The sequence below is a fragment of the Octopus bimaculoides genome, chromosome 6 (assembly GCF_046866305.1).
Source record: "Octopus bimaculoides isolate indiv1 chromosome 6, ASM4686630v1, whole genome shotgun sequence".
Lineage (NCBI taxonomy): Eukaryota > Metazoa > Mollusca > Cephalopoda > Octopoda > Octopodidae > Octopus > Octopus bimaculoides.
The window spans coordinates 113,252,710-113,265,121 of NC_142933.1; the positions used below are offsets into that span (position 1 = coordinate 113,252,710).

The following is a 12,412-nucleotide window of genomic DNA, read 5'->3' on the forward strand; positions in this document are numbered from 1 at the left end:
CCACTCTTGCAAACTCCTATTCCCACCACCCATTACTGCTCCTGCTACCTGTGGTTCCACTTGGACACCTCATCACCAGTCTATTGCTTTGGAGACACCTCTGATTTGTTCACACTTTCTCTCTCCTAAATGGGAGTAGCCATGTAGCTCCTCTACAACAAGAACCTGTTCTACTCCAATCTCTTTCCCCATACCTTAAAACCCATCTGGCATACAGGGGCAGTATCCTCCCTCCCTAGGTTTGTTGACTTGTGAGTTACATAGTGATCTCATTAGTGCAGGTGGCACTCAGTACACATTGTAAAGTGGTTAGTGTTAGGAAGGGCATCCAGTCATAGAAACCATGCCAAAGCAGACACTGGAGTACAATGCCCCTTGACTCATTGGATCTTTGTCAAACCATCCAACCCATGCCAACATGGAACATGGACATTAAATGAAGAAGATGATGATATATAGAATATATCAAACCAGAAGAGTGGAAAATTTGGTATGTTGTTGACATACCAAATTTTTACAGTCTTCTGGTTACATATGTATATGCTCTGCAAATTGAATTCACCAAAAATTTCAATTACTCTGTATATCATATTTAAAATAAGACATATACATACGTTGGATGAATGAGAACATGGGGATGTGCTTCACAAGGACAGAGCTTAGATTATAACCCCATGGTGGGGTGGGGAGTTAAAAGAGGAAGCGCTTTGCCCTATGCAGAAACTGCAGGGGCTGCTAAGGGGTATTGCAAGTTTTTCTGAATCCATTGCAATGTCAGAAACCCTTCTACATCATAAAGTTTTTCAGGATCCCTCCCCCTCTGCTTCATCCGAGTGGGTCAGTGAAGATTGAATTAGTTTCCCACAGTAGAAGGTTGTACTTGTGATTGCTTATTGACCTCACCCACCTTGAGGTGGCTTCAGATGCCATGCCTATCACCTGGGCTATAGCATATATATATATATATATATATATATATATATATATATACTAGCAGAAATACCCGGCGTTGCCCGGGTTAAAGAGAATAATGAAATCTAAAAACGCCGTCTAGACTACGCATCATCTTTATATATAGAGATGTATATACACACACGCACCCAAACACACGTATATATATGTATATCAATATAAATATATGAAAGTCAATGAAGTTTCGTAAAAGAAGGTGATCATGTACATACTTTCTTGCTGTTGTGATTATAACACCTCGTTGTAAACAATGTTCCTTGTTTTCCCTTGTGGAGCATATACAAATAGGTTTTTTTTGCTGCCCACTCTTGAGCAGCCAACATACAGTTGTCCATGTGAGAAGCAGGGCTCTTCCAAGAGAAGACCAGCTACAGACAGTGTTTGACCCTGAGATTTGTTTATGGACATGGCAAAAGTCACACGAAGAGAAAATTGTAGTCTTCTGAATGTAAAAGGAATGTCTGCTCCTGATGGAGTAAGAGGAATTCTTGGAATAAAGACGTCATCCCCTTTTGCACATCCAGAAAGAATGGTAGCCTCGATAACGTGTGACATCATTTACTAAATAATGCTCATCTGTTATGTTCGGGTTAAAATTTCATCAACATCAAAAATATATGAATTTTCATGGGAGTTATGGCCGTTATGCAAAGAATATAATTTCCAAATTTCATAAAGATCCATTCAGTACTTTTGACGTAGTTTTGGATAAGAAAACAAATGACTAATGTGTGTGTTTGTGTGCATGTGTATGTGTGTGTGATGGGTGTATATATGTATAGATATCTGTATGCATGTATATATGTATATATGTGTACATATTACATGTACATCTATATATATATATATATATACATCTACACATACGTATACATATACATCTCTCTCTCTCTCTCTCTTTCTCTCTCTCTATATCTATACATATACGTGTACATATACATCTATATGTATACATATACATCTCTCTCTTTCTCTCTCTCTGAAAGTATCTGTCATTACAGTATCGAAATGGTGTACATATACATGTATATGTATACATATACATCTCTCTCTCTCTCTTTCTCTCTCTGTGAAAGTATCTGTCATTCCAGTATCGAAATGTGATTGTTTCAGTTAGTAGAATAGTTTCATTTTTAAAGTGAAAGTATTTGACATGAGTGTTTTTGTTTCACTTTTGACACGTAATACTTAAATAGTGGAGGAGATATTATGTTGCCGTGTGCTCGAACTCTGCAAGAAGTTAAAAATTTTTTTTGACTAAAACACAACTGGAACCCTAAGTAAGGCATCTGTAAAATTTGAATGAAATTGGTTGTGTAGTTCTCGAGTTTTAGGGATTCACACACACACACACACACACACACAGACAGACAGACACACATTCTCATTTTTATATATATAGATACACACATACTTTTATACATGCAGATATATACACACACACACATATGTATGATATATAAGTGTGTATATAGGCACAGGCATGGTTGTGTAATTAATAAGTTGGGGGAAGGGGAGAATAGGTGATGACTGGCAGAAGAGAAGCAGACAAATGCAACAGAATAATAATAATAATAATGTAGTGGATAGGGGAAGGATGAAAGAGAGGGAAATGACGTGGATGAGTCGGTTGTAAGAGAGGGTCAATAGCCTCTCATCTCTTTAACATCATATCACTTGCTCCCTATCTTTCGTCCTTCACATTTTATATCCCTATCGTTCATCTGTCCATAATCTCTATCACTATCACCTATGTCCCTTACACCAAGCCTTTCTCTTACTTCCATTACTCATGCCCCTAGATTCATCTCTCAATCACTCCTCTCTCTCTCTCTGCCTCACTAATGATTTTCTATCTTGGCTGCTATTTCCTGAGATGAAGCTGGCCTTTACTTGTCCACGACGTGCCCACCCATTCTCACCCTCACCATCTATACCAGAAATCTCATACTGGAAACCTCTACAAGGCTCTGCCTCACTTCTGCGCCAGAAGACTTGCATGGCTCCCCTACCCTCCCCCCCCCCCCCAGCAATCATCCACACTACTGCAGGCACCAAAAGAAGATGTGTTACTTAGTAAATTAACAAACCACCTACTCCTTTCTCTATATAATGGACTAACCAATAGTGGCTCATTTACTTAGTTTAAATATTGGCCTATTTATGTTTGCGGCAATAATGCTTATATTTACAATGCTTACATTACACTCACTCCAATAGGAGCAACAATGTTAACATGTTTGAATGATGGTAGGTCAAAGCAAAAACAGCTGATGTGACATGTCATGAAACCTTCATTTCAGGTGCTGAATACCCTCTCTCCTTCTCATGCTCCCTCCCACAGCCCTTTCCCAGTTTTCAGAGTTGGTACTGTCAATGTAGGCACATTGAAAGGTATGTCTAGGGAGATTGTTGAGATAATGATTGAATGTTGATATATGTTGCATTCAAGAAGTAAGATGGAGAGGAGCTTCAGCCAGGTTCCTAACAGGCAAAACTCAGAGGTATAAAATCTTCTGGGAAGGTAACAGTGACAATGTGGGTGGTGTGGGTATACTTTATGCAGAGAAATAGGAGAATAAGGTCATAGAGGTAGTCAGAGTGTACAATAGAGTACTTAAGCTCAGGCTAGTTTTACAGAATAGTATAGCAACAATTATCTCTGCCTACACCCTACAAGCGGGCCTACCAAATGAAGATAAGGACCACTTTTTTGATGTTCTTCTGCAGGCTACCTCAAAGACAAGTGTCAATGATCGCATCTTCATGGTTGGGGATTGCAACGGGCATGTCAGGCAGCATGGTATTCATGGGGGCCATGAAATTGAACAAAGGGAGGACAAGGCTACTGGAGTTCTGTGATGCCAATAACCTATTGATCTACAACACTAACTTTAAGAAGTCAGCCACCTGATAACCTAACAATCAGGTGACGCTGCTAGCCAACTTGATTACATTCTCACCAGACAGCAGAATGTATGGTTGCTCCTCAATACAAAGACCTTCCCTGGTGAAGAATGTACCCAACAGCCACCCACCCAGCATGGACTAGTCATGAGTGAGTTTAGATATCAGGCCGGAAGGAAGCCAAGAAGCAGACCAATCTGGAAAAGAAGGATTTAGAAGCTTAAGGACCCTTCACATGGCCAGAGATTTAAGGACATCCTAACTGAGAAATTTGATGAGACGGGGGAACAGCTACAAATTTGTGACATTGTGGGCAACTGAGAATTCCTACAGAATAGCTTGCTGAGTGCCACAGACCAAATCTGTGGCTGGTGCAAAGTCCCATCCAGTCCTAGGGTGACATCGTCGTGGTGGAACAATGCAGTAGACAAGGATATTAGAGCAAAGAACTAGGCCTGGAAGAGTGAGGACAACATGGAACTGTATCAGATAGCCAGAAGGGAAGCTAGGAGACAGGTATATCTAGCCAGGGAAGAAGCAGAAAAGAAGAAGTTTGCCTATGTTCAGTGACAAGACTTGAAGTGTTTGGGATTGCAAGAAAGTGTGTGAGAGCAAACTGTGATGCAATAAGAAAGAAACGTGTCCACATGGATGAGAGTTCACTTGCACTTAATGATTCTGCAAAGAAAGGAGCTTGGAAATGCCACTGGGGAGGAGGAGGAGGAGAGTTTGCCAAATGTTGATCCAAATGAGGCACCAGTTATCCGAATCAATAGTACCTTGGTAGATAAAGCAATTTAGGATATGAAGACAGGGAAAGCTCCCAGCCCAACAGGAGTCACCACTGAGATGCTTAAAATATCTGGCAGTGTGGGTTATGGGTTAGTCACCCATATTGTAAATCAGTTGATACACAAAGGAATCATACCCAATGGTGTAGCAGACCACAGTCAACTGCTAAAAAGGTAAAAGTGATGCCTTACATAAAAATGATTACAGAGGTATCAAATTGTTGGATCAGGTGATAACCCAACTAATTAGGGAGAGAGATAGTCTAGCTGAGATGCAGTTTGGTTTTGTGCCAGGAAGCACCAGTGATGCTAAATTTCTGGTAAGGCAGCTGCAGGAGAAATACATAGTCAATGATAAACCTCTGTATTTAGCTTTTGTTGACTTGGAGAAAGCCTTTGACAGGGTTCCCCAATCCCTTATCTGGTGGTCAATGCAGAAACTAGGGATAGATGAGCAATTGGTGAGAGCTGTACAAATCATGTACAGGGACACTGTCAGTAAGGCGAATGTTAGCAACAAATACAGCGAAGAATTCCGGGTAGAAGTAGGGGTTCACCAAGGATCAATCCCCAGCCCCCTCTTGTTCATCATAGTCCTCCAGGCAATAACAGAGGAATTTAAGACAGGCCACCCTGAGAGCTCCTCTATGCTGATGACTTTGTTGTTATAGCTGAATCACTACCAGAACTAGGGATGAAGTTTCAGGTATGGAAGCAAGGTCTAGAATCAAAGGACCTTAAAGCTAACCTAGCAAAAACCAAAGTCTTAGTAAGTAGCAAGGCAGACAAATCACAAATCCCATCAGGTAGATGACCCTGCTCAATAGGTAGAAAAAGCATAGGTAGAAAAAGCATAGGTAGAAACTCCAAGATGTACCTGGTGTAAGTTATGGACACATAAGAGGTACAGCAATATCAGAGGAAGGTTAACAGGGAAAATAGCTTTTGTGTTGAAGATGCACAAGTACAATAAACACCGAAAATAGACACCATCAACTGCCAGTGGAGTAAGTTAGAGGTAGTAGATAGCTTCCATTATCAAGGTGACCAAGTTAGTAGCGGAGATGGATGCTCCAAGAGTGTAGCTGTGAGAACAATTTGGGCAAAGTTCAGAGAGATCCTACTTCTGTTGGCAACAAAGGGCCTCTCGCTCAGAATGAAAAGCAGATTGCATGATGCCTGTGTGCAAACAGCCATGCTACACAGCAGTGAAACATGGGCTGTGACAGCCGAGGACATATATAGGCTTGAAAGAAATGAAGCCAGTATGCTTCACTGGAAGTTGGGCATAAGAGGCATCAGATGTGGTGTGCAAGAGAGACGACTGCGCTGGTATGGTCATGTGATGCATATGGACGAGGACAACTGTGCAAAGAAGTGCCAATCTCTAATTGCGGAGGAAACCTGTGGAAGAGGTAAACCCTAGGAAGATATGAGATGAGGTGGTGAGGCCTGATCTTCAAACATTGGGCCTCATGGAGACAATGATTAGTGACCAAGACTTTTGTGCTTGAGAAGACCCATCAAGTCAAGTGAAATTGTAGTCGTGGCCAATGCTGGTGTCACATAACTGACACTCATGCCAGTGGCACATAAAACACTCCTTTCAAGTGTTGGGCCTCACGAAGGCAAGGTGGCCAATGCCAGTGGCACATGAAAAGCACCTTTCAAGTGTTGGGCCTTACAGAAGCAATGACAAATGATCAAGACATTTGGCATTAGGCCATGCTTGAGAAGACTCATCAAGCCAAGTAAAATTGTAGCTGTGGCAGATATTGGTGTTATGCAAATGGCACCTGCGCCGGTAGAACATAAAAGCACCCCCACCCCCACTTAAACTCTCAGAGTTGTTAGCATTAGGAAGGACATCCAGCCATAGATATCATGCCAAATCAGACGAGAGTCTGGTGCAGCCTTCCAGCTTGCTAGCCCTGGTCAAACCGCCCAACCCATGCCAGCATGGACAATGGATGTTAAATGATGGTGATGATAATGAAGGCTGTTGGAGTGACTAACAGCAACAGTGAATTTCTCTACGGTTCACCACACATTGCACTCTCTCACCCATACTTTGTTCTCTCTTCACTCACACCTATTTCTCATCTCTCTATCACAACCACCTCTATTTACACTGTACCCAGCTTCCAGTGGGATTAAAAATGGCAGAGGTAAAGAATATGCACACCACCCATTTTCATTGTAACCCTAACCCTAGCCCTAAACTCTGAAAACGGGTGATGCGTGTATTGTTTACCTTCGCCTTGAAGATTGCAGTGAATCTCTTCAGTTTGTCATACACAACTTCCAATCAGTGTAACTAAAGATGCCATTGTACATATTCTTTCCTCTTCCTATCACTTTTTGTGTCACTCACTGTTACAGGACCTACCTACTTGCTAGCACTTTCACCAATCAACCCCTCAAACTCATCTCATCACCAATGTAAAGATGGCAACATTTGACCACTTGTACATAGTACACTCTTATCTCTTCTACCGCTTGTCATCTTTCTGTGTCCCTCTCTCTCTGTTACAACATTCATTCCTTTTCTCACATACCATGGGCCTCTGTCACCACTATCTCCTGGCTCACATAGACCTCAGTCATCTCCTTATCTCAGTCATATTGCCTTGAAGATTCACACTTTAGAATATAGACTACTCCTATCATTCCACTCCATATCACACAGCCTTCTCATTACTATCATTCATGCTTCTCACTCTGTAAAAAATGTTGGCAAATGAGCAAAAATGTAGTGGGGTGAGTTCCCTTTAGCAATATCAAGGGCATAGCTACCTTTCTGGAGCTGGTGCATTCTGTTAAGTACGAGGTTATGAGGCAACCTTTAGTCTTGTTGAGGACATAACACCTCTCTGGTGCTAGTGCCACAAAACAACAAAGCATTCAGTAAGCTCATTAAAGTGGTTTAGTGTTAGGAAGGGCAACCAGCCATAAGAACCAAGCCAAAAGTTAAAAGCAAGCGAGATAAAGTTCTCCAATCTCTCCTCACCTGTCTTAGGTCACCATTACCCTCGCATAGGTGTGTTACTCCGAACGTAACGCCCCGTCCAACCCATGTCAGCATGGAAAGCGGACGTAAAACAATGGCGAGGACACACGCACAAACATATATATAGCCTTTCAGGGTCGATAAAAAAAAAAGTAGCCATTCAGAGTGGTGCAATATTAAAACTGTTAAAAAACGGTAGACAGGATGCCTTGCAGTATCTGTTCTCGCTTTTTGCGTTCAAGACGGCAACGTCTGCGACGACACGATGCCGAGTTGGGCATCTTCGGTGACATGTGGAGGGGTTTTGCAGGTGTCGCCGTCGGAACGTAAATTGCCGGAACAGATACCGGAAAAATATTTTGGCTGTTGCTTTAAACACACACACACACACACACACATAACGATACTCTTTTTTTCTTATTCGAAATTGAATTCTCGCAGATGGTTATCTTGAATTTATAGATGCCTGTCGTTGTTTTGTTCGAAGGTCGACATCAAGGCACTCGGAGTAAGAATATGTTAAGATTCAGTAATGAATGATGTCACTCAACTGAAAGTATCAAGTATTCTTTTTCTTCCCTTGTTTACAGTCACGCCCGTATATATATGTGTTTGTTTTTATATATATATATACACACACACCCACACGCGAGCGCATTCACACACCCATGTGGGTGTGTATGTGTGCCTGTAAAAAATTGTATGACATAGAAAGTTTTAAATATAATTACAATTAGAAAATAACAATTAATGGCAATTTGCGAGCAAATAAAAGACAAAGTAAACAGAAAATGTTTATGTGTATAATTCTATGAAGATTGTGTAATATAATTAAAAACACGACCGGAATATGGTGGCTGCAAACGTTTCTTGAAATCCCTTAATTCTTCTGACGACCAGAAGCTCTCAGCTGAACATTGCAGACGACTACCTCCAGTATAATTCACGCCTAACTTGGTACATATTCAGTGCACAATATTACTGCAGAGCGGAAAATAATCCCTATAACTTCCACGTATCGTTGCGTGGAAGCAAATATAAAAATGTTTAAAGTAAACAAACCTGCAATATTTTATTATTTCGTGAATCGGTAAACATCCTCCATCGCCGTCTTTGGTTTATATTTACGTGACACTGTGCCGACTACAGCGACACCTGGTAGACAGGGGAAGATAATTAGGTGATGGGTAATATATATTAATTAATGGACTGCGTTAATTAGTGTTGGGCTTCTAATGGATGAACAATCTCCAGGCAAAATATAAATGATTTGATGTTCTTGCCAAAGAAAAGACATTCATTCATTTTACCTTCTAGTGTATCAGTAATTCAATAGAATTTTCCTGAGGTGTATCCTAAGAAAACATTAACAGCTGTTTTTAATACAACAAAATAAGTATTACAGTGTAGTAATGCGGTAATTTGGTTATTGTACACCGAAAAATAATTATATATTTTATTAGAATCCTTTTTTCCCAAATTACACTACCTTTGATCATTTATACATCATTATTGTGCGGTATAAATGTTATGAAAAGGGAAACTTCTTGGAAACTTTAAGATACGTTTATTTTAAAAAAGAAAACATAAACTAAGTATCGTAAACTAGATGATATCTCGCTTTAAAAGTTCAACTTCAAAAACATATTCATAAGCATAGATTTCTTGTTTTGCTGCATTCTAAAAGTTAATATATGGGAAATATCTACAGATAAACACACACACACGGATAGAGAGATGGTGGGCATGGTTTAATGAATATGAAATCTTTAAATATTAACTGTTTAAATAAATGGTGTTTACATATGGAGTATTTGATAATTGAAATGAACAGTTTTCGACCTGATAAAACCATAATTATCTCCCTTGTTAATCGATTCTTCCTGTTTTTAAGTGGACGTTTTTACTGAATATCTTCTTTCTGGGATCAACTCCACAGCAATCCTTTTAATGTTACAATATTTTCTAGCCTCCCTTCGAATATGTTCTACAAGAATTTGATAATAAATGAATATCTTTTGTTTCGGTTTGTTATTCTTGTGGCTTTGCCTGAGTAAGAAAGACACTATAGATGGGCGGGTTGTTGTTGAACCACCTAATGTGACTCACTCAGAAGGCTGTAATCTCATTTGGTAGGAAAACGGTATAAAAAAAAAAGACATGAAACAAGGTGGTGACTTTAAATGTCTTCAATGTGGTTGATTAACATTTATTCATATAACTAGATGCATCTGTGTGGGCTGTATGTTAGCTGTTAACCCTGGAGAGGAAAGCTCACGAACAGCGATATGTTAGAACCGGTGCAGTGTGTTGGTGCTGTGTAGATGTTGTTGACATGATGGCGACGAAGATGGAGATCGCTGCAATATGGTCAATGGTTAGACTTTGGAAAGTCTAGAACCAACACACTCCGAGATTAGAAAGAGGTTAACCGAGAAGCTAGCTTTCATGTGCGGCAGATGCACAGGGGCAATAGACACCACACATGCTCAGAAAACAAATTCCATCACACTCCTGGGGGAGAAACTAGAAGTAGTTGATAGCTTCCACTACCTTGGTGACCAAGTTAGTAGTGGGGGTGGATGCTCTGAGAGTGTTACCACTAGAATAAGAATAGCCTGGGCAAAGTTTAGAAAGCTTCTACAACTACTGGTGACAAAGGGCCTCTCGCTCAGAGAGTGAAAGGTAGATTGTACGATGCATGTGTGCAAACTGCCATGCTTCACGGCAGTGAAACAGGGACCCTGACTGCAGAGGACATGTATAGGCTCGAAAGAAATGAAGCTAGCATGATCCGCTGGATGTGTAATGTCAGTGTGCACACACGAGAGAGTGTAAGCGCCCTGAGAAAAATGTTGGACGTAAGAAGCACCGGATGTGGCGTGTAAGAGAGACGATTGCACTGGTATGGTCATGATTGGATGAGGAGAGATGTGTGAAGAAGTGCCACTCCCAAACAGTTGAAGGAATCCGAGGTAGAGGTAGACCCAAGAAGACATGGGATGAGGTGGTCAAGCATGACCTTTGAACGTTGGGCCTCACAGAGGCAATGGCGAAAGACCGAGACCTCTGGAGATTTGCTGTGACTGCGAAGACCCAACAAATAAAGTGATTTCACTACTGGATCCTACACCAGTTTCGCATAACTAGTCCCAGCTCACTCAAAAGTACTTTGGATCATAGGCCGACCTGCTGTGCTTACCTTGGATCTTAGGGCGACCTGCTGTGCTTGAGGAGACCTATTGAGTCAAGTATATCAAAATAAAAACCAAATGGAAATTGTAGTTGTGATCCCTGTGCTGGTGGCACAGAAAAAGCACCATCCGAACGTGGCCAATGCCAGTGCTACCTTGGCTGGCTTCTGTTATGCATTTATAAGAGGTGGTTTGTCTATCCTACAAACCAGAGAAGAAACACATGACAAAAACATGTAAAGAGCTTTTTGCCAGATGAGAAAAGCATTCTGCTAGAATAAACCTAGAAATGTGTTGGAGTGGATAGCATGAGGCAGACAGCATATATGTGTATATGTATGTATGAATGTTGAGCAAAAATTTTTTTTAAATATGAACAAAATATTTAACAATCAAAACTGGAACAATGTGAAAATTACAATGCAAGTATACAAGGAAAAACATTCAGCAAAGAAAGATGTCCAACCAAATAGAACAAAGCATATTTGTACAATGATACAGAAAGAGAAAAAATGTGAATGTGGTGTCTATAGCAACATAAGTCTATTCTCCAGAACAGTCACTGGCAAGGCAAAGTTAAGAAATGTAAATAGTCTGAGACAGTTTCTTCAGCCAATGAACCGATCTGCCAGAATGTCCTGTAAGATGAAGAATGTGTTTGTGGAGGTGGTGTTGGGGGGGGGGGGGGGGGTAGCAGTGTTTGTGAAATGATGGGTGTATCAGCAAGTGGCATAAATGTTTCGATAGTGACAGTTTCTTTTTTTTCCATGAATGTCCACAGAGAACAGTTTCTGTGTGCTTCTAAGAACATGATAGGGTCCAGTGTAGGGAGGTGTGAGTGGTCCCTTGACGGCATCATTTCTTACAAACATGTGAGTCCAGGTAGAAATATCTGGAGATTCTGTAGAAGAAATAGACTGGTCATGAGGAAGCATTGGTGGCAGGTCAGCAAAGAATGACCTGAGTCGCAGGACATAAGATGTGGGGTCCACATTTGGTAAGTCAACGGGCCTGTAGTGTGTGCTGTGCTGTGTTGTGTTACCATTTTAGTTGGTTTAGTGGTCTGGAACATCGTGGTCATCATTTTAGATGGATAGTGGTCTGGAACATTGTGGTGTGTTTTACACGTCGGGTCACCATTATAGTTGGATAGTCAAGTTGATGTATTCTGCATCAGGGTCATCATGTGTGTTCCATGCTACATCGAGGTTACCATTATAGAAGGATATGTTTTCCACATCGGGGTTCACCATTATAGATGATGTGGTGGTCTTGAACATCATGGGTCACCATTTTAGAAGGATAAGTGTCCATGTTGTGTCGGGGGTCACTATTTTAGAAGGATAAGTGTCCATGTTGTGTCGGGGTCAACATTTTAGAAGGATAAGTGTCCATGTTACATTGGGGTCATCATTATAGATGGGTATGTTGTTGTTGAGCCACCTAATGTGACTCACTCAGAAGGCTGTAATCTCGTTTGGTAGAAAACCCCGATGAAGAAATACATGGAACAAAGGTGATAACTTTAAATACGTTTA

The 12,412-nt window shown here is 40.8% G+C and overlaps 1 protein-coding gene across 2 annotated transcripts in view; it reads right to left on the minus strand.

Annotated features, from left to right (window-relative positions):
- LOC106879184 (WD repeat-containing protein 37) overlaps positions 1-8,872 on the minus strand; it is a 40,669-nt gene extending 31,797 nt beyond the window's left edge. Inside the window, exon 1 of one of the 2 annotated variants that reach the window (XR_016242399.1) lies at positions 8,743-8,872. The gene's annotated coding sequence lies outside the window, so the exon portion shown is untranslated. Of the gene's footprint in view, positions 1-8,524; positions 8,665-8,742 lie in introns of those variants that run through there. The other variant, XM_089354443.1, reaches the window with a different exon arrangement.
- Positions 8,873-12,412: the final 3,540 nt, after the last annotated feature.